This window comes from Rhopilema esculentum, chromosome 14 (assembly GCF_057945365.1).
Source record: "Rhopilema esculentum isolate cy_ngs chromosome 14, ASM5794536v1, whole genome shotgun sequence".
In the NCBI taxonomy this organism is placed as follows: domain Eukaryota; kingdom Metazoa; phylum Cnidaria; class Scyphozoa; order Rhizostomeae; family Rhizostomatidae; genus Rhopilema; species Rhopilema esculentum.
The window spans coordinates 4,867,894-4,882,035 of record NC_142828.1 but is presented as its reverse complement, the minus strand read 5'-3'; the positions used below and the strand labels follow the sequence as shown (position 1 = coordinate 4,882,035).

The 14,142-nt window shown below is 34.1% G+C and overlaps 1 long non-coding RNA gene across 1 annotated transcript in view; it reads right to left on the bottom strand.

The window, feature by feature from the left end:
- Positions 1 to 14,142, bottom strand: part of LOC148958532 (uncharacterized) — a 50,008-nt gene that overhangs the window by 25,788 nt on the left and 10,078 nt on the right. Inside the window, exon 2 of the long non-coding RNA XR_016144559.1 lies at positions 8,074 to 8,140. This is a non-coding gene — a long non-coding RNA (uncharacterized LOC148958532). The remainder of the gene's footprint in view (positions 1 to 8,073; positions 8,141 to 14,142) is intronic.

Genomic DNA, 14,142 nt, shown 5'->3' with positions numbered 1-14,142 from the left:
CACAGCCTCGTATAGCATTGATTATCCAAGGCATGTTGCGACAGAGAATTATAATTTTGTCTGTATTCATTGGAGTCAGTTAATTTTGTATGGTACTTTTCGTACATGAAAGAGTTTAGTACATGGAACTTCGATTGGATCTATAGTTTAGGGCTATCTTCTAATTTTTAATCCTTAACAAATTTCTTAACATGCATCTTACAAATGAGAACGTAACAGGGAGGAATGAAACTTCAATGTTGAACATAAACATTTGTGATCCACAAAGGAACGCAACTGGTTCCAGCACAGTACAAATAAAAATAGAATAGAACAGTTCCTTATTCTCTAGATGAAACATAAACAACAATTTTAGTACTATAGGTCATAGTTATACTTACAAAAGTTATGAATTCTTTGCACTTAAGTACTATAGGTCAAAGTTTTGGTTACGAAGTTAGCATTGATGAGTATTAAGCACCTCAGTAAGCAACATAATTAGCATTAAACACATTTATCGAACATTGCGTGATTTCAGAAAGACTATGACATGCCCACAGTATAATTTTTGGTAGGCAATAATCCGAAATTATTGGCAAACTTCATTAAAGAAATACCTCATCTGCTTTTTTTAATTCACTTACATTATTAATCAATGTATAGAAGCTGATTATATAAAGCAGCATTTTTTTGAGAAAAAAACTACAGATGGGTTTGGCTAAGCATAGCTGACCGCTTATTGTAACTTAGGCACACTGTCAAGAGGTAACTACAACTTGATTCAAGTAAAAGGCTGTAAATTATTTGATTTTTTTCCTGGAAACGTTGTCATTTATAGTGTTCTGTGCTTTTGATTCTTGTCACCATGTTATCACCAAACGTGTTAGGAAGAGCTTGACCATTTCTTTGTATCCCGGCTAGCTTATCAGGACTTCCAGCCATCTGTGTACGTGAATAAGTTCAATTATCTAACATAGCTTCAAACGAGGACTTTGAATTCTGTGATAATCAGCGGAATGATAACATCTAAATACAAACAAACAGATGGCATTCCCAAAATGTGAATGATTTGAGATTCTGTGTGTGTGTGATACAGATATTGATGGAGTATGAGGCAAATGGTCTAAATGATTGCTTAGAAAACTACGTTTGAAGGTTGTTGCTTTCAGTTGCCGCAATATTGTTTACATTTATTTAGGTTTTACTGGTTCCTAGGCCTATGAAGCCAATTCGTGCCCAGTTTCCCTTTGTGTTTCATTCTAAAATGGCGGAGAAATCATTACCTTGTGTTAATTCCTTTTTACTATTTGTGGAAATCTTGACCCATTATATTGACTCATTATTTAAGCTGTTCCTCCGCCATGGCAACATCAAATATGCTAACCTTTACAAACTTGCATTTTGCTTAAGATAACATAGTTTTGCATTTTTAAAATCTTTCTTTCCCTTTTGCCTTCTTATTAAAGCTATATTTACCTTAAATAAAGAATGTATTTTTCTACTTTATGCTTTTTTTTCAACAGAAAATGACATTTTTATTTAAGTCACACATGATTGGTACAAAAATTTTGACATATTTTTCAAACTTTTTTTCGCTTTTTTATTGAAGATTACTTGGCCATTTTGATATGCATATAAAATGTGCAAAATAAAAAGAGAAAAAATTGCATTTCAGATGATAGAATCAAATAAAGCAATGAAAGGTGGACATTCGTGAAGAGAAACATTTGGTCATTGCTCTGGTGGTAGTGAAAAGCAGCTACAAAGGTTATTCTTCTCCACATTATATCTTTTTTATTTGATTCACTGACCTGATCGTCATGTCTGGGGGGGGGGGGGGGAAGGCATAAGAGTTAATGCCCAGTCAACCTTGATTCCACTTGAAAATTTATTAACAAATTTGAGGAGGGCACAAGTTTTTTCTACTCCGCTTCCCTCCTGAAACACGTCTAATCTTTATTGAAGTAAAAGTTACGTAACTATACGTAAACCTTGTTTTTACTATATTTGAGAGACAGATTACTCCAAATACTGCATTAGGTTTGCAGCATAGATAGTTACTCTGTCAAATACATACATACATATGCCAAGTAAAGGAAGGTTAAGAATGTAAAGAAGAATTTCTTTGTTATGAGCAAGGTGACCAGTTGTTTTGGAAGAACTAACTTAGACAACTGTAAAAGAATCATAACTTATAAAAAGTTTTATTCAAAGAATCGAACCAAAAGTTTTAAAATTACATTCGTGTTCTTTTTGTGTGTGTTTCCTTAACAAAATAGCGGAGATTGAGTCTCAATCTTTTTTAATTTCCTCACAAAAAAATTCTAGGTCTTTGTTCGAAATATGGTCATTTAACTCTCTTTATAGGCATTGCCAAAAACAACCCCCTTTGGGGGTTGTGCCCAGGTGTGCCCCCTTGATGGTTCCAAAGAGAGATCTTTACTTATGCGCTAGTGGTTTGACCATAGCGATGCAAACACATTTCAGATGGAAGATGCAACTTTATTTTAGCAAATTTCACTTGTCTTTCCAATTTCTTTTTTTAGATGAATGCTGTTCCAGTTAAAGAAATGCTATTCCTTAACGAATAACCTTTCGAACTTTACATTCAAATTACTAGCTGGTAGATAATCATGTTTACGTAGGAATGGTTCCTGAAAATGCCTTAGGAATACACTTAAGGAAGAGGTCAAACACATTCCGGTACATGGTCATTGCTAACACCCAATAGCAAGAACCATTTAAAACAGAAATGAATAGCGTGCTAAATGCAAAAAATTTTGCAAACAATTTTAAGTATCATAGTGCCGATACTTCAAAAATTTCGACAAATTTTGAGAATATAGAACACATGTCAAACACCCTGCTTCAGCCATCATTTTTAAATATTCAATTCTGGTAATTAATATGGCACAATATAGGTTCTATTTTAGTTCTTTAGATACAGCTTTACATTCATAGATGTAGGAGCTCCTTCAAATGGCAACCGATATTTGCTTTCCACCATGAAAAATTAATAATATGCTCTTTCTCCTTTTTATTTCTTGTCGTAAGTTTTAAAAAGCATTTAACAGTTCTTTGCGTATTTGAATGTCATCTATTGCGGGAAAGAACAGTTCATCAGCAAGCCCTCACTTTAGACGAGAATTTCCTTGACACGTCACTATAATTTCACTTGAAAAGAAACAAGACATGAACACATATGCAAACAGTTTTCCAATCACTTAATAACAAGACGGGAAAAATAACTAGGCAAAATGCCCGGAAAGGACCAAATCAACATCACTCCTAACTGATGAGCAACGATAAGGAGCAAATTTTTTAAAGCAGACATGTCGTCTCGTGTCAGGAACAGAACATAACATAGAGAGCAAGCCATATCTGCAGTACAAACACACACGCGTCAATGGCATAGCCTGATATTCTAGATGATACCAAAGGGGTATTATTGCTTACAGATTCACCGAGCATCCTGTTTTCTTACAATTATATCAATCAACGTGTATGCTTGGGTTTCCCAACCCTTAAGAAATAAAATTTAAAAATGATTATCATTCGTTTAATAGAAAAGTATGTAAAGACCATTAGTTCATATTCGATTAACTTTTACAAAGACCTTCTCAATTGGCGTTCGTGATGAGAAAGACAATTGATAATCACTTCCTTTACTTTGGTTTTTGTGTAACCAGTAGGGTATTAAAGATGCATGTTTTTTTCAAAAATACAAAGCATAAGAATATTTTGCTACAATTACATTAAGATGGTGCTATTTATGACCATTCTGTTATAAATATCATCAATGGAGAAGTTTTAGTGGCTTTTTATGAATTTTTTTATTAACCTCTGAATGTTCCGCATTTAAGCAAGAATTCCATAGCTATGAAGCTAGACAACGCCACTAAACATAATTTTTTAATACTCATTACCGTTTATGATTCTAACAAGCTTACGACTTGTCTCTATCAAACTTACAACTTTCTGATTTGGCACACACCCAATTAACTAAAAGAAAAATGATGCAGATGATTTTCCGGCCACAACCCTTCCCTTATAACTATCCAACAATGCTCCATCAATTTCACAAACGATTATGCAGTTAAAAATAGCATTTGCTCTTTGCAAATCAACCCCTTCTTACCCTAATACCATCACATCAACTTCGCTTAGATGGCCAAACAAGTTCTCTTGTAAGCTCTTTTATAATTTTCCCAGTAAAGATTGCCATCCCATTAAAAGGTTTTATGGACAACTATATTGTTCATAGCGACTTTATTGCATTTGTTTGGAAGCATTAAAATACCAACAATTAGATACACGTATTCTTTCTTAAAAGTTGAAGTGAAAACAGTTCCAGTAAAAGGAATGCTTTTTCCTATCGAATAATCTTCTAAAACTTTACGTTCACAAAATTCTAGAAATTCGTGATATTTTGCAGTCAAGGTAAAGCATATGACTGCTATGTATTATTCATATACTATGCATAAAATAACTTTAAGCATCAAGCAAGATTTTCCTAAATAAAAGCTCTTTTCCTCGACGATTTGGATGTAAAGAAGATAAGTTACAGATTGGGTACAGATAATATCCTTTTCGATTTGAGTGCAAATTTCAAACCTTACTATTGCTTTTCAAAAATTCATTTTTTATTTTTGCCCTCATTAAAAAAATTCTTATATCATCTTATATAATAATATGTTCAACCTCAATAACTATATTGCAAGTTTTTCAAGATCTAAGGTTACCGACTGTCTGAAGATTTTTTATGCAAAAACATCGTGGCTTGACTTATGCAGACATTTCATAGTCTGCAAAATTTAACCTTTTTTGAAGCCTTGTTTGATTCAGGAGATTTTCTATGAAACCAGACAAACGTGGCTGGAGGTATTTGCAACGTACCTTTGAAGGGTGGAATAAATACAAAAAGCAATTTTAATTGTATGGCCATGAAACTAAAATAATTCCCTGGGTGCCAGAGCCACAAAATTTCGAGCACGGAAATGGAAAACCAAGCGGGCAAGCGGAGGAGCATTTAGCTGCAGATGGATGTTTCTCAGATAGATGCTCCTCCGCATCTCCATTCCTAACTTCTATTTCCCCGTTCTAAATTTTGTGGCTCCGGAACCCAGGGTACTAAAAAACTGACATTGGACAGCTTGGGCCAACACGTGATCCTATTAAGAAAATCTCGTTGTGGCTACCCTTAACCTCGTCTCTGCTGCCAATAACGTCATATATTGTCAGAACAGTTCCAGATAACGTCATTTGAGTCTATTATATCGCCAGTTTGTAAACAAGAAACATGTGACGTATATTCGATACATAAACAGGGAATATACATAGAAAAGTCATAAGCAGTTTCAAAGTATGTCGCAAAGTCAACAAAGTGAAAGAAAATTCAATTTATATATATGGGGACATGGATTGACTTCGTGTCTCTTCGAAAGTGTGTCTGTTTGTTGATACTCTTTGATTGAAGTGATTTTACACCAGCGTTCCTATATTTTCATTTCATTTTCAATTTTTGAAGTATTTATACATGGTTTCATATCTCAAGATTTTTCTAAAAAGAAACTAGCTGCTAGAATCAAGCAAAATGCGAAAAAGCATTGAATGTTTAGCTGCTCTTAAATGTGTTTCTGCCAACCATGTCACTGGGATAGAAATGGAACTGTTATCTATAGAAAACCTCAATCCATAACAGGAGTTTTTGTCGGTAAATTCACGCTAAAAGTAAATCCTTGCTAATGAACTTCTAGCAACATCTATTACTTTTGTGGAAATTGCAAAACTTGACCAGAAATTCACAACTATGTATTTAATTGTAATACGAAATCAACGTGTTAAGTATGTGCTAAGCCTGCAATTCGAGTTGATGGGTGTGGCTCAAAACTGAGGGTTTGCTATGAAGTAATCATGTTATCCTGAAACTAGAAACACTTCACACTAGTCTCAATCTTGGACTTTCTTTTGCTCTTGTTTCTGTACCCTGCTAGTGATCCAACTCAAGACAATTGCAGAAGATGTGAAAGCTGCTAAGCCCAAGTAATTCCAAACACTTCAACATGCTGATATATGAGAAGATAGCACAAGCTTGTCTTTCACTGCGAGCTATTAAACATGTCTGCTTTTCTCCGCAAACAGATTCTAGGGCACGTGACACCTTAACTGCTAGGCTTAGTATGTTAGTGTTAAGGAGGGTCCACTTGACTGTACAGGGCCTGTGTGTCATGGAGGTTACATTTTGTACATGAAATACTGGGTATCAAAGAAATCAGGGTCTTTTGTGACTTAATGCTTCTGAAATGGTTAATCTTTGCAAATAAAGAGAAGCTACACGTCCAATGACGTTTAGTATAAAACAATAGTCTTTTGTAATTTCCATTGCCTCGAATTTGATACTTCCAAATAACTGTTAATTCTTTACGCAAACACTCGGGCCTCGTTTTCTTGGGTGGCCGCGGAGATGAGGATCAACTCTGGTACTACAGCCATGACAAAAGACTTGTTGGAATTTTGACAATAGTGCAGCGTGACCAGAAACCAAAGGTATTCTTAGCGCAGCTAGGCAAAAGAGGTTGTCAAGATTAACACGAAGTAACGCGTTAAACACATGAGTTGGCCATCTGACAGATCGATCAATTTGAAAAGGAGAAACTTTTGTAAAGGTACATCGATGGAAAAAGAAAGTACTAATTTGTGGCGTTGTTTGTTTGTAGGGCTTTGTAGATTCAGGATTGAAATTGAGATAAATTGTCTGTGTTTGGCAAAGCACCAGTCATCCCCATTTTTATAAGCTACCATTAATTTTCATTTGATTTTTATTTGGACTAGCATCCTTTGCAGCAAACCTCCTTCCCCCTTCTTCTACTTTTTTTGACTATTATTCCTGTGGTTTTGTCCATGCTCCTCTGCTTAACTCGTGTGCTGTCTTCACCAGATAAAATTCTTTCACAGTTCGTTCTTTTTCATTTGAATAGTGAAAATACGACACATAATTAAAAGCTTTTTTCACCTGATCTCTTTCTTCGTAGCTTTAGATTTCAGGCAAGTATGCAATGTGGTTCAGAATTTAAAACATGAAGGAATCAATTTTAATTGTTTTGTATCCTTTTAATTGTTTCTTGCACGTTGGTTTGATTTAAAGGACGATAGGACGAAAGTTAATATCAATGTGCTGACCTTGTGGCGTGACACGTTTAGCCAAGCTACAATCCCGGACAGAAATGTTGAGACCAAATGCAAATATTGCAATTTTCTACTTTATGTTGCCCTGTAAAATTGAATCACCCCCCTTTCCCCCGAATCAATGTTGGACTTGTATTTCTATCATTTATTTTTCAAAACCATGCATTCAACATTGACTTTGGAGAGGGGGAGTTATTTTTTAATTGAAAGTTAAAAAAACAAATTCTATTGAAAAGTCTCAACTATTTTTATTCGGGATCGTAGCTCAAAAGCTAGCACTTTTGCCAGCTCATAAAAAGCTTTTCAAGAGAACGTTCTGCTTGCTCGTATCAAGCCTTTGCTACGAGCAAACAAAATGATAGCATAAAAAGACAAAAAATTGATTTCTTATGATTTCAAACAATCAAACAGTGATGTCATTAGTCTCAAATCCAAATAACATCTGAAAGGGCAACAATTTCTTGGTACCATCGAGTAATACATGGCAACTCAAGCTCAAGATTGCAATTTCTAGATAACTTATCAGTAGAAGAAGAAGTTACGAAATTCTTATACATTAAGTATTTGTTTCTTCACTAAAGTTAATATTTTAAATTAAATTTGAAATGTCATTTAGACGTGATTTCCCTTACATTTAAGTAACAGTTAGCATCAACCGCGCGTCATTTTTATGACTTTATTCAGCCAAATGCAGCAAAAACAACTCTTGCACGAATGCATATATGGAAATTTATTTCCTTATTATTTAGCAACTCCATGCCTGATTTAAGACATATTTCTATAGTGCTTTCCAGGAGACGAAAAATTTGAAAAAATGTGTTTTATGCAAAACGTTTTAAACCACCCCTTCGTTCGACACACCAAGAGATATCATTGGGAGTACGCATGCTCAAGAATAGATAAACTTACCTTTATGACCAGTCCCTTTGTGTAGCAAGCCAGTGCCAAAACTTCGGCTCGAAATGTTTTCTGTAACCTAAAAAATTATCAAATAGATGCAATAAAGCAGCGATTTAAGTAGTATTTCAGTTAAGAAATTTTATTGATACGTGTATGAGAGATAAAAAGCCTTGTCGTACAAAGAGCCCTGTCAAAATCATCATTGGGAATAATATGAAGAGGCTTAAGAAAAATCCATTATCTATTTTAAAAGTTTACGTTAAAAGGATCTCAAAAGCAGAAAAGAAATATCCTCCTTAAACGTCTGAGATGTGAGTGACTGCAGAGCGGAGAAACCATATGAAAATTAGTTCTAAAGGCATCTCGCTTTGTAAGGTCTAGATATTACTCTAATATTGGGGATGTGTACATAGTTTAAAGCTCAAAACTTTTCAAAAGAATATTTAGCTTGCTTCTTTTGTTACCAATCTGAACAAATCAATCGAAAGTTACTGATTTTCAAACATATAAACTATTGCAATCGACTAGTCAATGAACACAAAAAAACTTTTAATTCACACTCTCAGATCAAATGTCTTTAGGCTTCACCATATATGTTATGTTTGTCGTAATTATCTGACAGTACCAGGAATAATTTAAAGTTGAAATCATTTATCTTATTTTGAAGTAGGATAGTGGTTGACCATAATAAAACATTAAAAATTGAGTGCGATGCTGTTAAATTAAAATATTTATCGACCTAACTGCGTTATCACCTCTATAGAGTTCCAGTAAATTCTTTTTCACTAATGAGTTTTTAAGTCATAAAATGTAACACAACGTGCTTTTTCTATCATCTAATTGGTAAAAGTCAAAATTTCTCAATAAAATTCTTACGACAGATATTTCTCTATATCTTAATTGATTATTGCAATATTTCGACTTGCATGCTCTCTGGGATATCGAATTTTCACCACCTTTTATATGCGGGCTTGAGTTGCGCAAGACAAGTTAGAATTTCATTTCGTTCGTTTTGGTTCTGTTTAATATCCAGATAAAGACCATAACCAAGTATATTGCTATTTCAGCCCATATTGTTTTAGTACGTGAATGACAAAGAGCCCTGTCAAAATCACTTTGGTAAAAATAGGAAAAGGCCTGAGAAAAATGATGATCTATTATCTACCTTAAAAGTTGAAAGTTGAAAGAATCTCAAAGCCTGAAAAGAAATTCATTCTTTAAAGGCTTTTGGGCGTGAATGACAGGATAGTGAAGAAACCATATGATAACTGGCTATACAGGCATTCCTGTTTGCAATAACGACTGTCTTCTGACATCCCAGGTTCTTTTATGTAGATGACTACATATCATCACTATGATTTCCCGATGTTTAACTCAATTTAAATGACAGACAGACAATTGAATCAAGTCAGTATCTTCAAATCAATTTCATTTTACATCACAATTTTCAAATAACATACTTTTGCTTTCTAATCTTTTCAATACTGTTTTATAAATATACTGTCTCAAAATGCGTCTTGTTTGTCACAAATTCATTCCTATCCCCATAGAAAGCTCATTTTGTGTCGAAGGCATTTCTTTTTGTTTGCATCATATACAATGCATTTTAATCGCCTGTCTCCGACAACTTGCTTCCTCTCGGTTTCCCTTTGAACCATATCGCCATCTCTCGTGCGCGTCGCCTCGTTGATAAGAAATTCAATAATACGTAAATGGGTATTGCTGAGTTGTGTTTCTCTACGATGATGGGCGATCTCTTCCTGTCGTATTTTTGTGAGAGTTGTCCTCAAAACGTTCTTTTCGCCACCATCTTCGTTCATAGACGTTGGCAGAGAAGCAGCCAAGATTGACAGTTGAGTAATCACAAATAGTAAGATAACTTTGGAGGTAGTCATTGTGTTACCTAAAATGTAAATAGTGTCAGATGTAAAAACAGTATCACAAATAAACAATAAATACGAATGCATTGGTCCATTATTTATATGAAGTATTAGGATCACAATTTGCATCTCTTATTAAAAGTACTGAAGATAACATTTAATAGATTTTGTTCACGAAACAGGCAGAGCTCGAGATCTTTTAGAAACAAACAGTCAAAACTCTTACAAGAAATACGTCATTCCTTTTGTGAAGAAACATTTTGAAAAAGATAGCTCCATAGTTTGCTCATTTTGTGCGCTAAGTCAACAAAAACTATTGTTTTTATGATTCTGAAGAGTTTTAAGCTTCGAAAAAATTTATGTAGATGATAAAACAAGAGCTAGCAAGTTGCTATGTTGTTTAAAGTTTCAATTCTTTTTTCATTAATCCAATCATCTGTTTAAGAACTGTATTAGATCTTCCATTCATGAATCTTTCGCTACCCATAAATCTTGCACTAATATTCATCTCTAACTGCAAGATACAACTTAAAGAAGTTGGGCAATCTAAAAATCCTTTGCAGATGAAGGATTAGAAGAATTTATAACTGCCTTAAAATATAAAGAGCTGATCTAAATGAAAGAAGCATATTGATAAAAATTGATTTGTTGGCTCTTACCTTCTTATGATGGATGCAAATACGACAGGTCTCCACTGTGTAGAATGCAACTTTAGATTACACGCAAGCCAATTTATACCAAACAGAACCCCACCCACACCGAATCCTTATCGATTGTTTGTTTTCCCAAACAAAGGGTACGCCGCATTTGACTCGATGTGGTTTATACCCAAGAGCTGCGTGATATCGAGAGAGGCTACTAGAACATCCAAAAGAAAACAATTAAGCCATTCTTCCTAATTCAATGTATTCGTTTAGTTGCCTTGGGTTTTTCTTTTCATGCTGCTTAAGATAACATCCTCCTGGAAAACATCCTTACATTCTTCAAAATACTCGCAGCTGGCGGTCGCTGCATTGGAAACATATGGAATCCGAATCAATGTGTTACTCACACCTCGTCACCGCATGAAGGCGCATTTGCAATTTTCAGTGGTGGATGAATATTTTAAAGAGCCCGCCTTAGAGAATGCTAAATTTGTAAGAATAATCTCAGTGTTAAAATTAGAATGTTCTTAGAATGAAACTTGGTTGTCTGGTGATCACCAACCACGTGAAACTACGAGTATCAACATTTTGTGTTGTCTCTTTTTATCTTCATTCTTCCAATTAATTTGAAAATATTTTTACGTGTGTAGAAAGGTAAATTTTATTGCGATTTAACAGAGCTTCTGCAACTGGGAACAAAGAAGAGAGTCAGATAAATGAAGCATAGAATTAAAGTTTCCTTGAGAGCTCTTTTTTCTTAACTCTGATTTATAATTTTGTACTTTCAATCAAAGCATTAAGAATTGTCCCATTTTTTTAAACTTATAAGGCAATAAAACGATATTTTGAACCAGCAATAAAGAAATTTGCCTAAACATTTCCACTTTAATAGAATGAGCGAAAATAACTGCATGCTTTAAAAGCAAAAAACTAACACTGATTATGAAAACATCTTACCGTGATGCTGCTACTAAGTATATCATGATGGTAATCTGAAGGCATTATATTTGAAAACACTTTTGGTAAACGTTTCGCTTTCACTTCACCAGTTTCTGCAAAAAGCAGTTAAACATTTTATAGAATTTGAACAAATTGATCTGCAAAACTATGAAGGTAGAAAAACATGAGTTACACTTGTTGAAAAATTACAAGTATTGCATGTTGTTTCTTTTTCTTTTCACTTGAGCTTTTGCATTTATCCATTTAGACATAGCAAATTGAAGTTAATGTTTCGCACACTATTTTCTTTAAAATTTCAGTTTTTTTAGGTTATTCTGAATAAACGTAGTTGAATGGACAGAAAACAATATGATTTCAAACTGACCAGATACAATATGGAATAAGCTATTTGACGTGGATTTGAAGGCTCATGATCCGCCTGGAAGAGTTCCAGTTGTAAAGTAAATGAGTAAATATATCTTAGAACATTAGAGTAAGTTATAATACTTTTCTCTAATAACCAGAATGAAGTAAAAAACTTCTCTTTTTATTAAAAAACTGACAATAATTTCGAAAAGAGAGCTTTATTTAAGGTCATTCTAAAAAGGTTTAGCTGGAGATTTTCAATTTAAATTGTGTCTGTCATCAGCTCTACCTCAGCAAAATATGAGATTTAAAACAGATTCAATTAAGAAAAAACTGAGTATATTTTGAAGAGAGAAGTCTCTTTGTTTATTGTCCAGATCCAGACTTGACGTCATTGTACAGCAAGGGTTTATGATTCACTAGTTCTCACATTATATCGTTATTGAATTATACAATTACCTCATTATTACGCAATTATATTTCAAGCACGTGGACTAGGTGATAGCTTCTACAAAAGAGTAGATTTAAAAGAAATTAATAATTCATAAGAACTTGTAACTAAATTAAAGTGAGTTGCTTTGAAGAGACTTTCCGATTGATGTCTGTAGCAAGTTTCTATTTCATTCTTATTTTAATGTGTTCATGTCGGTGTCATAAGTACATAAGAACTAGCATTGCTAATTTGCATCATTCAGCGAGATTTTTTGTATGGTTTGGCGTGGAGATTCATCGTGTTTGAGATTAAACACATTGAACACTAATGATAAGATAAGATTTTTGATTGATTTAGATTAAAATAACTGGCATTGAAACTTTTTTGAAAATGTATGCTTCTATCTTTAACCAGTTTTATTCTAATATAATTTTGCGCAGATATATTCTCAATATTTTTAGGCGACCTGTTACATCATGTCGTTTGGAAATGACGTATTTGTTTAAGAAAAAGAAGGCCTTGCTGAATGAAACTATTATTCTGAGTATGCTGGGCGGGTCACACGCAACAGTGTTTAGTGAGTTCCATGTTTCAGTTTGTTTCTGCTAACAGAGATTTGCCATGCATAATAAAATGTTCTCTGCTGTAAAGCAGGGTCAAATCGTTTCTAAACGATGTCAATGAATCGCTTTTACGTATGTGGCTTGGCCGAGGGTCTTTTGAGGAATTTTTACTGGTTGGGATAAAAGGACACGTTACTGCAGTTCAATCACATCGAACAGAGACAGTAATTATAGTAACGAGGCAAAGCAAGTAGCAAATCAGATAACATATACATAAGACAAAACAAACAAGAAAAAAGCGAATTTTAGCTTAATACTGAAATAGTTGTCAGCAAACTTGCAATTACTTGGGAGGAACCATGGGTCAACTTGTAAGGAAATTGATCTTAGTGAATCTTTTAAAAGAAATTTAAAAGAAGTCCCATAAAATGAAAGTGCAGCGAGTCTGTTAATAGATGTACTCTCTACTTAGTCAATTTCATTTGATTACAACCAGAATAACAACACGTTCTGCTTATTTCCTGTACAAATTGACTGCTTGACGTAGCAGCGTACGATGGTATGAAGAGAATTTTTAAACGTTTTAAACATTTTGAATTTTCCAACTTGGTGGCTCTTTGACCATTTTACTTCGCCCTTTATCAAGACATGATTGGCTTTTTTCTCCGTTAAATATCTTGTTTATTCGCAATATTATGAAGATTTTACACAGAATGAAGCGAAAATCTTCTTATTATTCAAAAAACTCAACCTTTTCGAAGATATCTTTCTTCAATTACCAGTCAAATGAATGCTCCTTTTGAAAATTGGCAATGACATATTTATCTCCATGATTTCATATCCTTTAAAGCAAGACCGAGCAACAGCATGGATTTCTGCATTCGTCTGCAAATGGAGACCTTTATTCAAATGAATTAAACACACTTGATACAGTGACCTTTTGTTTGAATGTAAATCTCAAAAAAGGAATATAAAATTCTTTGAACTACCACCCTCCATGCCACAAATAGTTTTAATCAATACTAAATGCTTGGTGCTAATGTGTTGGCGCTAAATATGGCGGCAACAGAGAACCACACGAAACATTACCAAAGTAAGGCCCTGCTCAAACGTCGAACTTATCATGTGTCGAACTAAATTAAGTACGACTCGGAAACGACTTCATTTCAGACGTCGAGCCAAATGTGTCGAGCTTAATAATTTCGAGTTGCTTACATGAAGTAACTAATTTAGGCACGGCGTGAACCATAAAC